The sequence below is a fragment of the Otolemur garnettii genome, unplaced genomic scaffold, assembly GCF_000181295.1.
Source record: "Otolemur garnettii isolate 467f Iridium unplaced genomic scaffold, OtoGar3 scaffold00006, whole genome shotgun sequence".
Taxonomy (NCBI): Eukaryota; Metazoa; Chordata; class Mammalia; order Primates; family Galagidae; genus Otolemur; species Otolemur garnettii.
The window spans coordinates 21853933-21866261 of NW_003852401.1; the positions used below are offsets into that span (position 1 = coordinate 21853933).

The following is a 12329-nucleotide window of genomic DNA, read 5'->3' on the forward strand; positions in this document are numbered from 1 at the left end:
TATTCAGATAATTTAGGTAAGTAATTTATTTATTTATTTCATGAATTTAGCAGACAGTACTCATATTATTTATATTTTATAGTGGCAGCAAAAAGCCAGTCTTGAAAGTGACACTTACGACTTACAAGGTATCATCATTAAAAAAATATATTGATAAGGAAAAGGTTAAATCTTGGGCATCAGCAAAAATCACAAAAGAGAACAAATGGTTAGAAATATTTCATCATTTTGAAACCAACCATGTTCCATACAATAATGCACTAAAAATTGTGGGATACATGCTGTCCTTACCAGGACCTAATGCTGCGACTGAATGCGTTTTTCCTACGGTAAATAAAGAGTGGACATCAGAAAAATCACAATTAAGTGTTGAGACTTCGAAAGCCATTTTATGTGTGAAATATAATTTAACAAATTCTTGTGAAAAATTTCATGACCTTTTAAACGACAGCAATCTACTAAAAAAAATTCACTCAAAAGAGAAATATGCCAAAGAATAAAATAATACTATACATAATTTTTAAATGTATTATATTTGTAAATTATACTTACGTTGAAATTTAAAAATATATATTACAATACTATTTTTGCATTCTATGAAAATTTTTGTTGCTCCATATAGACCAAATTTTTAGCTAAGGACCCCCGCACCCTCCAGTCAATGGCATCCCGCTTTACCAATGTTAAAATCTGGTCACCTTAATGTTCACACAATGACAAAACTGCCTAGCAACACATTTCTCAGAACATACCCTCAGCACTAAAAGATGCATGACTATATTTTATGTGCTCTCAGCCCATCAAAGAGACTAAAATTTACCTTGGAAGCTAAACATGTAAACAAATAACTATAATATCAGATACTGTATAGAAATGCCACACAACAGCTACTTTGGGAACTCAAGAGAAAGTTGAGATTGTATACACTTGGATTAATCAGGCAAGTTCTCATAGATGATCTAAAACTTCATGTAGACTTCAAAGATGAAGACATTTTTGACGGACACAAAACAAAGTAAGGAAATAGAATGCCATGAAAACAAAACAAAAGGCATGTTCAGATCTGTAAACTAATTTGGTTGGGCCAACAGTTTATGTGAGGGAATAGTATAGGTTAAAATTTGGAAAAGTAAGTTAAAGACAGATTTCAAAGATCCTTGAATGACTTGATCTTAGAAATAACAGATCTCTTATTAAAGTATCAGTCTCGGCATACATCTTCTATAGGCAGAGTAGAAGCAATAATAGAAATGCTCGAAAAAAATAAAGTATATTCAATGAGACTCTTTAAGAGGCTGTTATATGGGTTCAGATATGAAACAATAAAGACCTGCTTTAGGAAACAGAAGATACCAAAAGAGTCTTTAAAAAGTTAATAACTTTTTAAGTATATATAAGAAATATAAGAAATAAGAGAAAAACAGAGTTTCTAAGATTTTGAGCAGGAGATTTAGGGATATGGCTAAAATCAAATAACATATAACAGGAGAAAGAACAGAAAGCAAAGGTATAAATATTGTAAACATAATGCCAATTTTCTTTGTAAGAAAAAAAGTAAGAGCTATACTACCTAAAAAACAATATTCAAGAGAGGGAGGGTGACTGGTGGGGGCACCTCTACCGTTTATCTTACAAGGATACAAGTGAATCTTTCTAAAAGCAGAGTATGAATGTCTTAACTCAATAACTAAGAAAATGACATGAAGGTTATGTTAACCAGTTTGATGAGAGTATTTCAAAATGTATATGAAAACAGCATACTGTACCCCATGATTGCATTAACGTACACAGTTATGCTATAAGAAAAAAAAAACAATATTTCATCAAAGTTTTAAACTGGGTAAGAGATATATATGGCCTACTTTATATATGTATTTCAAAAGAAGGAAAACCCAGTTTAAATGTGATAATGTGATACTTGTCTTATGAAATTAAAGTTTTAATGGAACTTTTAAAACATAATTTTATAAAAGAAACATGTCTTAAAAGTATATTTCTTTAAATTTATATTAACAAAACACATAAATATTTTTAAATAAGAAAATGAATGGTGTTACTTAAAAAGCACAAATCATGAAATAATCAGAATTGACCAAAACAAAGACCCAGATGTTGCTAACACAAAATCAATTCAAGAAGAAGATATATTTTTGTTCATACTTTTAAAAATAAGCAAAGTTATTAGGCCGTTTCAATAAGAAATACAGATAACTGACTACTAATAGATTCTTTTCCATAGCTTGTTTTTGATCCATGTACTATATAGAACCAGTAAGTAAAAAATTCTGCTCATGAGGAAATTTTATGGAACTCCTGACCAAGACAATAAATATGTGAAAATCAGTGATAGCAGTACTAAAAATATAATCAACTAAATACTCACTAAATTATAAAATGAAAAGTTCCCAAATGCCAAGATATACTAGAGTAACATTTCTTAAACATCATAGTATTTGGCTCCCCAAATTTCATTTAATTAAAATTATTAAAAAAAGGTTTATTTTTCTTCTGAGTAACTGAAAAAACTTTCTTTGAAATAAGAAATTTACATCTGTGTTAGCCAGAAAAATAAAAAAAAAAAATTATAGTCACAAAATCACATAAAAACCAAAGAACATGAAGTACCCATTTTTTTGTTGAACAGATATGAATTAATTAAAAGTTGTTCACATGTCATTTTATTTGTTGAGTAGTTATACATAATAATATAAAGATAGTTTCCAGAAGAAACTGAATTTAAAAGGGGACAGGTACTATCTTACATACTCTGAAAACAAGTTAGTCTCCTGCCCACTTTTTAGTTATTTAAAGATATAAAAAATATTTTTACTCTTTGGTAATTCCACTAGTCAAATTGTCTATATAGCCTATAACATATATACAATATAAATGGATCACAGACAATCTTAGAGTAAGTTAAATACTTTATTTTCTGGGCACAGACTTAGAGAAGTAAAAACATTAAGAAACAGAAAATTGCATGTAGTACTATCTAAACACAATTTAGGATTCTATTGTGAAATTACTTTGGCATGCTAGATAAGACAATCCCTTCTAGAAGAACTAAACTGAATATTCTGAAATTATGCACAATTTTCTAGATCAAAAGTATGAGACACTTAAGTACTGGCACTAGGCAAAGGTAACTAAATGAATATAGGGTGTTGCAAAGGTCATCCATAAAGTCTCCATACATAGGGAAAATGGGAAATTATAGTTAAATGCTGTATCCTTATTTACAAAATATTCATTACAAAATTTTACAAAATATTTATAAGATATCCTCTACATGTTGGTCAACTCTTTGTAAAATTATAAGGAGGTAGGGTAAGAATACTGACTGACTGCGGCTTCTTTGGGGATACAGCCCAGCAACTAGTGGCTAGGCACTTCCCTTACAGAGTGCATGTTTTGGGATGGAGCAGGCAACTGATGACCAGGTGCTTCCCTTAAAGAGTCTCATGGAATCTGAAGAGCAGGTGACCCAACTGCCTAGCAAGCCTTGGGGAAATGGGGCCTGTTGGACACAAGCAAAAGAAGATCACTAACACCCTGAGTCAGCAGACATCAGCACAGGTCCAACCTGGCATGGTCTTCCAAGGAAGGACCTGCCCAACTTGGCTTGGCCTTTCAAGCATGGGGAGCCATCTTTGAGCTGAGTCCAACTAGATGGGGGAGGGCCTGCACACCCCCCTCCCCACACCTCCTTTCAATCTCCAATCATCATTTGGACCATTGAGGCCCATCTCCTACTTTAGGAAAAAAAAAAAATAAATCACAATATCCCAGAACTAGGCTGCAATGCCCTAAAGCATCCAGCCTTCAGCCTATGGAGCATTCAGGCCTATGGAGCTACCCCCTGGAACTTCACCACCCATACAGCTTTCTCCTCCAGAACAATAACCAGTTCTATCTCCTTGGCAAAGCAGATCTCCACAACCAAAAGCAGCTGTGTTTCTGTTCCTAATACTGGAGCACCACTTAGTGTCCTTGCAAAAATTCACAACTGAAAGGGGCTGGACTTTTTTTCTTGATACTGGAGCGCCACCTTGTGTCCTTAAAAATTTTTTTTGTTTTGTTTCAACTCTCCAATAAGAACATAGGAGTAAAAATTAAATTGTTTTTTCTTTCTCCTTTTTCTCTCATTATCTCTTTCAGGGCACCAAAGAATATTATATTATCCACAAATACATGTACAGTTTTTTTTCTTTTTCTTCTACCTTTTTATTTTTTCTCTTTCTCCTTTTTACTTTCACATTTTCTGTCTGTTTCTTCCTTTCTTTCATTTTTCCTTCTGTGACAGGTTTCCTAACAAAATTTTACAATTCTCTAGTGTCTTAGCTCCTTAATATTCCAGAATAGTTTCTAGTGTTCACATCATAACTGAAGCAGGCAGCTAAGTTGCCTTGACTGGACAGGGATAAAACAGTGAGTGTTATCTCAGCTCCAGTGACCTAGCAATAGTAGTCTTAGAAAAAGTAGAGAACAGACAAAGAGCTCTTGGTATAAACTGTTGAACAGAACTTTCTAATTTTCTGTACACTTCTACAATTTCTTTGAGTTTTTCCCAGGAAACAGCAGAACCTCCTTGCAGCCTTGAGATAAATATAGCACCTCACTCTATCAGAATGTCTAGAGAAAGCCAAGATAAGCAACACCCCACCACAGATTGTGACCAAGACCCACTGAGCCTTCATACAAGGCTGAAAGGATGAACGATATTAACCCCTAGTTCATTATAGTACTAAAATTCCCACCCCGGAGAGGGATTTGCCCACAATTTTCTGTTTATGGGATATATGAACTAGCAAGATTCTCCACTGTGCATGACCTGCACTCTACCCCAAACATACAAAGAGTACATCATTCCCTCTGTGCATTATTCATTTTTACCTCCATAAAAACCCCTTAAACCTGCTAATCTGGGAGGTAGATTTGAGGTAGCCTGTGTCTCTCTCTCCCAGTTGACACACGTCCTGAAATAAATCCTTTATTCCTTTACAGTCCTTGTTGTCTCAGAATTTGCTTCCTGTGCAGAGAGCAACAGTGAACTCTCCTTGTGGGTTCATTGGGTTCATTAACACTTCCTTTTCATTTTTATATTTCTCTCATTATTATTATTACTCTTTCCCTCCTTTTTTTCTTTTCTCTCTTTTTTTTTTTTTCCTTATACCAAAGGACTGTTTTAATCTCAAAGCCTTGAGTCAAAGAAGAAGAAACCACACCTCAGAAGGAATGAACAAAGAAACACCGGCAACATGAATAATTAGAACAGATCACTTCTCCAAAGGATCACAATGTACCTAGCATAGGTCTCCACTATAAAGATATTATTGAGATGACAGAAATGGAATTTAGATTATGAATGACATAAACAAGGAAGAGAACAAAAGAGAAAGTAGAAAACCAGCAAAAGGAAAACCAATAATTGACCCCCAAATTTAACAAAAGACAAGATAAAGTCTCCAAAAATCTAGATAAAATTTGAAGATACGATGGAGCTCAAAGAATTGAAGGAGTCATTCACAGAGTTTCAAAACAAAACACTTCAACAACAGATTATACCACAGAGAAAAAGAATCTCAAAGTTGAAGACAAAGCCCCACAGTTTATCCACGCATTCAAAGGGGCAGAAAAGAAGAGAGTTAAAAGCAGAGCAATTTCTAAGAACGTTATGAGACTATGGGAAGCATACAATTATACGTACCAATTACACGTATCTCTAAAGGAGAAGAAGAGAGTCCCAAAAGAATAGAAATCCTAATTGAGGATATTATAGCTGAAAAATTTTCAAACATCACTAAAGACTCGCATATACCTACTAGATAAATACTGAAATCCAGGTTGACTCAATTCAAACAGAAAGCAGAACATCTCATTGGCATATTGTAATTACCCTGGGCAAAGTCACAATGAAAGAAAATACTTCAAGCAGTCAGAAGCAAGCAGCACCTATAAGGGTAAACCCATTAGGGTGACAGCTGACTGTTCAGCTGAAACTTTATCAGCCTGAAGAGACTGGGCTCCCACATTCAATCTTCTTTTTTCTTTTTTTTGGCTGGGGCTGGGTTTGAACCCACCACTTCTGGTGTATCAGACAGGCACCCCACTCCTTTGAGCAGGCATCCTCAAACTATGGCCTGCCTAGGACATTTATCCAGCCCACCCATTTATCCATGCTGCTGCTGGCTGTCCTGCTTAGCAGCCAACTCGTCCCAGGGCCCACAGTCCAACCCTCTAATGGTCTGAGAGACAGTGAACTGGCCTCCTGTTTAAAAAGTTTGAGAACCTCTGCCTTTGAGCCACAGATGCCACCCCACATTCAATTTTCTTTTGTTTTTGCAGTTTTAGGCTGGGGCTGGGTTTGAACGCGCCACCTCAGGCATATGGGGCCAGTGCCCTGCTCCTTTAAGCCACAGGCACCACCCCACATTCAATCTTCTTAAACAAAACAACTACCAACTTAAGATTATGTATCCTGTAAAACTAAGTTTCATATTCAAAGGAGAAATCAAATTCTTTACCAACAAGCATTAATTGAGGAAATCTGCCACTGTAAGATCAGCTCTGCATGAAGTACTGAGACCTGTACTATACAACAATGAACACAAATGGACCACCAACAAGTAAAGACATCTGGAAACTGAAGTTGAAAGCTTAGTTTTCACAATAGTCCACATCACAAAACAAGGCAATAGACTTTCACACCATAAGATGAACAGGTTGAATCCCCCACTGAAGAGGCACAGGCTGAAAAAGTACAAGCCTAGCATATGAAGTTTTCAGGAAACACATCTAACCCCCAAGGACAAATCAAGACTCAGGGATGAAAAAACAGTATTTCAGACAAATGGAAACAAAAAGAAAGTGGGAGTCAATCCTTTTCATGAATATAATTGAGTTTAAAGAAACAAAAGTAAAAAGACAAAGATGGATGCTAGATACTGGTCAAGGGAGCAACAAGCATTTCAATTCTAAATATTTCTGCTTCCAACATAAGTGCTCCCAGATTTATAACGTGAACCCAACTTAGTCTGAACAATACTATAACTAACAACACCAGAATAGCTGAGGATTTCAACATCCTATTGACAGAACTGGACAGATCTTCCAAGCAAAAACTTAACCACAAAACAATGAACTTAAATACAGCTTTAGAACAAATGGGTTTAACAGACATACACAGAAAATTTCATCCCAATACTAGTGAATATACATTCTTCTTGTCAGCTCATGGATCATACTCCAAGATGGACCGTTTCTAGGACAAAGTCAAGTCTCAGCAAAATTTAAAAAATAGAACTTGTACACTGTATCTTTACAAACCGCAACAGAATAAAAGTAGAACTCAACAAAAACAGAAACACTCGTCCCCTCACAAAGTCACAGGAACTAAACAACTTATTGCTGAATGGTAACTCAGTCAAGAAAGAGATAAAGGAAACTATTAGATTCTTTGAACAAAATGACAAGGAAGCCACACGTTATAAAAACTTGTAGGATACAGAAAAAGCAGTCCTGAGAAGGAAACTGATCACATAAATGACCACATGCAGATATTACAAAGAGCACAAGTCAACAATCTAATGATTCATTTCAAGGAACTGGAAAGGAAGAGTAATCTAATCCTAAACCCAGCAGAAGAAAAGAATAACACAAAATAAATCATAACTAAATAAAATGAAGAACAAAAGAACCATTCAGAAGATAAACAAAACACAAAATTTTGTTCTTTGAAAGTTAAATAAGGGACTGGACACAGTGGCTCATGCCTGTAATCTTAGCACTCTGGGAGGCCAAGGTGGGTGGATTGCCAGAGCTCACAGGTTCCAGACCAGCCTGAGCCAGAGCAAGACTTCATTTCTAAAAATAGCAGGACATTGTGGGTTTCATCCCAGGGATGCAAGGATGATTCACCATAAGGAAATTTATAAATGTAACTTATCACATAAACAGAAGTAAAAAGAAGGACCATATATGATCCTCTCAACAAAAAAAGAAAAAGCATTATACAAAATTCAGTACTCTTTTTTTCATAAGAACATTTAAGAAAACAGTCACAAATACCATATTTCCTAAACTGAAAGAGTTTAGGAAGCCATCTATGGCTGATAGAAGCCATCTATGACAAACTCAGCGAACATCATAGTGAATAGAGAAAAACTTAAAACATTTCCACTTATAAAATCAAACCAGATAAGGATGTCTACTATCACCACTACTATTCAACATAGTGCATAGTACATAAGTCCTTGTCAATCAAATCAGATAAGAAAAGAATATCAAGGGTATTCAAATGGGGACAGAGAAAGTCAAATTACTGCTCTTTCTGGACAATATGATGATGTTAACATTTAGAAAATCCCAATGACTCAATCATGAGACTCCTGGAATTGATAAATAAATGCAGCAAGGTCACAGGATATAAAATATAGGATATAAAACACTCACAGGATATAAAACACTCACCAGTCAGTAGCCTTCATATATGCAAACAACAGTCAAGATGAGAATAAATCAAAGATATAATACCCTTCAAAGCAGCATCAAAGAAAAAGAAATACCTTGGAATACACCTAACAAAGGAGGGAAAGGATCTCTACAGAGAGAACTTAGAAACCCTAAGGAAACAGGAAACCAAACGAAACAGCAGAAAATGGTAAAAATAGAACATACCATGCTCATGGCTAGGAAAAATCAACATTTTTCAAATGTCTATACTACTTAAAGCAATCTACAGATGTAATGCAATACCCATCAAAATGCCAATGTTATACTATAAAGATGTTGAAAAAATAGTTCTACATTTCATATTTTAAAAAAATCCTAAATAGCCAATGCAGTTCTGTGAAATAATAACAAATCTGGAGGAATCACATTACTAGACTTTGGGTTATAATGAAAGTCTACAGTGATCAAAACAGAATGGTATTGGCAAAAAAACAGAGACATAGATTTCTGGAATAGAATGGAAAACATAGAAATATCACATATTACCATTTGATCTTTGATAAAGCAAACAAAAGCATGCAATGAGGAAAAGAATTTCTCTTTAATAAATGGTGTTGAGAGAACTAGTTACCCATATGTAAAAGATTGAAACTGGACCTAAACCTCTCACCACATACAAGAAATGACTCATAATGGATAAAATACTTAATTCTAAGACATGACACTATTAAAACTCTAAAATAAAGTATGGGGAAAACTACTAATGACATTAGCTTGGAGAAAGAATTCATGCGTAAGACCCCAAAGGCAAAAACAGCAACAACAAAAATAAATAAATAGGATATCCAAAAAACAGAAAGAGAACACATCAACAACCTAATGAATCATCTCAAGGAAATGGAAAAGAAAGAGCAATCCAATCACAAATCTAGCTGAAGAAAAGACATAGCCAAAATTAAGCCAGAAATAAATTAAATTGAAAACAAAGGAATCATGCAGAAAATTATTAAAACAAAAATTTGGTTTTTTAAAATGATTAAAAAAAAAACAATAAACCTTTGGCCAAATTAACTAGAAACAGAAAAGTAAAATCTTTAATAACCTTAATTAGAAATTTAAAGGGGGGAAATAACAACAGATACCACAGAGATATGAGAGCTTATCCCTGACTAATACAAGAAACTGTGCCCAGAAATTTCACAACATGGAGGAATTAGACCAATACCTAGAATCACACCATCTCCCTAGACTTAACTAGGAAGAAATAGATCTCTGGAACAGACCAACATTAAGCACTTAGACTGATTGAAGAAACAATAAAAAAGCTTCCAACAAAAAGAAAGCCCTCAACTAGACGGCTTCACACCAGAATACTATCAAACCTTCAAAGAAGAGCTTGTATCTATGACTGTTTCATAGAACATGTTTGGGAAGGTTCCTTCCTTCTCAATGTTTCAGAACATATTCTAAATGTTTTAGAACCTATTCTAAAATATTGAGAAGGAAGGAACCTTCCCCAACATGTTCTATGAAGCAAATATCACATTGATTCTAAAACCAGGAAAGGACCCATATAAAAAGGAGAACTACAGACCAATTTTACTAATGAATATTGATGCAAAAATACTCAGTAAAATCTTAGCTAATAGATTACAGTTACGCATTAAAAAAATGTAAATCATGATCAAGTAGGCTTCATCCTAGGGATCCAAGACTGGTTTAATATACACAAATCCATAAATGTACTTTACTGTATCAATAGAGACAAAAACACAGACCCATTTGATCCTTTCAACAGATGCAGAAAAAACACTCAATAAAATTCAGCATCCTTTTCTAACAAGAACACTTAAAGAATATAGGCATAGGGAACACATTTCTTAAACTGATTGAAGCCATTTAGGATAAGCTGACAGCTAATACCATACTGAATGGAGTAAAACTCAACTAGAAAAGGATGTCCACCATCGCCACTACTATTCAACATAGTTCTGAAGGTTCTAGCCAATGTAATTAGGCAAGAGAAGGAAGTAAAAGGCATCTTAATGGGGGCCAAGAAAGTCAAACTCTTGCTCTTTGCTGATGATACGATCTTATACTTAAGAAAACCCCAGAGACTCAACTACAAATCTTCTGGAAGAGATCAAGAAACACAGTAACATCTGAGGGTATAAAATCAATGTCCAGAAATCAGTAGCTTTTGTATACATCAATAACAGCCAAGTAGAGAAGCAAATCAGGGACACAATTCATTCCACAGTAGCTTCAAAGAAAAATGAAATACTTAGGACTATACCTAACAAAAGAGGTGAAGGACCTCTACAAAGAGAATTACAAAACCTTAAGAAAAGACATAACAGAAGACATTAACAAATGGAAGAACTTACCAGGCTCTTGGTTGTTAAGGTTGTTAAAAATGTCTATACATAAAATGCTTATGTCAGGATATAAAATCAACATTCACTAGTCAGTAACCTTCCTATATGCAAATAAAAGTCAAGCTGACAATAAAATCAAAGATATAATACCCTTCACAGCAGCATCAAAGAAAAAGAAATGCCTTGGAATATACCTAACAAAAAAAGCAATCACAGATTCAATGCAATCCCCATTAAAATACCAAAATCATATTTTAAAGAACTGGAAAAAAATAGTTCTTCATTTCATATGGAACCAGAAAATAACCTACATAACCAAGGCAATTCTTAGTAATAAAATCAAAGCTGGAGGCATCACTCTACCAGAGTTTAGATTACAAGTCCACAGTGATCAAAACAGCATGGTATTAGCATAATAATAGAGACATAGACATATGGAACAGAATAAAAAAACCAAGAGATGAAACTAACCTCTTACTGCTATCTGATCTTTATAAACCAAACAAAAGCATATCCTGGGGAAAAGAACCCCTATTCAACAAATGGTGCTAGGAGAGTTGGATAACTACACTTACAAGACTGAGATTGGATTTAGATTTAAATTTTTTATCTACTATTTACTAAAGATGGATAAAAGATTTAAATCTAAGACATGAAACAATAAAAATCCTAGAAAAAAAGGATGGGAAAAATTCTTGATGATATTGGACTGGGGAAAGATTTAATAACAGACTTCAGCGGCAATCATACCAAGAAAAATAAACAAAAGGGACTTAATTAAACTGAAAAGCTTCTGCACAACTAAGGACGCAACAATTAAAGCAAATAGAAAACCTTCAGAATGGAAAAGATATTTGCATGTTATGAATCTGACAAAGGGTTGATAACTAGAATCTACAGAGAATTCAAATAATTCAACAACAAAAAATCTCATCTGCCACTGAGGAAGAGACATGAACAAAACCTTCTCAGAGGAAGACAGATTAAAAATGCTCATGATTCCTAATCATCAGAGAAATGCAAATCAAAACCACCCTGAGTTATCACCTAACCCCAGGGAGAATAGCCCACATCACAAAGTCCCAATGTTGCAGATGCTGGTGCAGATGTGGCTAACTAATATAGCCTCTTGGGAAAGAAATATGGAGAATCCTCAAAGAACTTAAATCAGACCTTCCATTTGATACTACAATCCCAGTATTACGTATCTACACAGAAGACAAAAAAATCATGTTATCATAAGGACATCAATTTACAATTATCAAGATGTGGAAAGAACCTAAATGCCCACCAACCCAGGAATAGATTAACAAATGATGATATGTGTATACCATTGAATACTACTCAGCCATAAAAAGATGGAGACTTTTCTTCTTAGTAAAGAATCACAAGAATGGAAAAGCAAATATCCAATGTACTCCATACTAATGTGAAGCCAGTAGGTGATCCAATACATGCCCATACAAGAGAAAAACTCAGTTCAATTCAAGATGGGGGGAA

General features: G+C 34.5%; 1 protein-coding gene across 4 annotated transcripts in view; it reads right to left on the reverse strand.

Moving 5' to 3' along the window:
- Positions 1 to 12329, reverse strand: part of JAK2 (Janus kinase 2) — a 131728-nt gene that overhangs the window by 54816 nt on the left and 64583 nt on the right. The gene's annotated exons all lie outside the window — the stretch shown is intronic.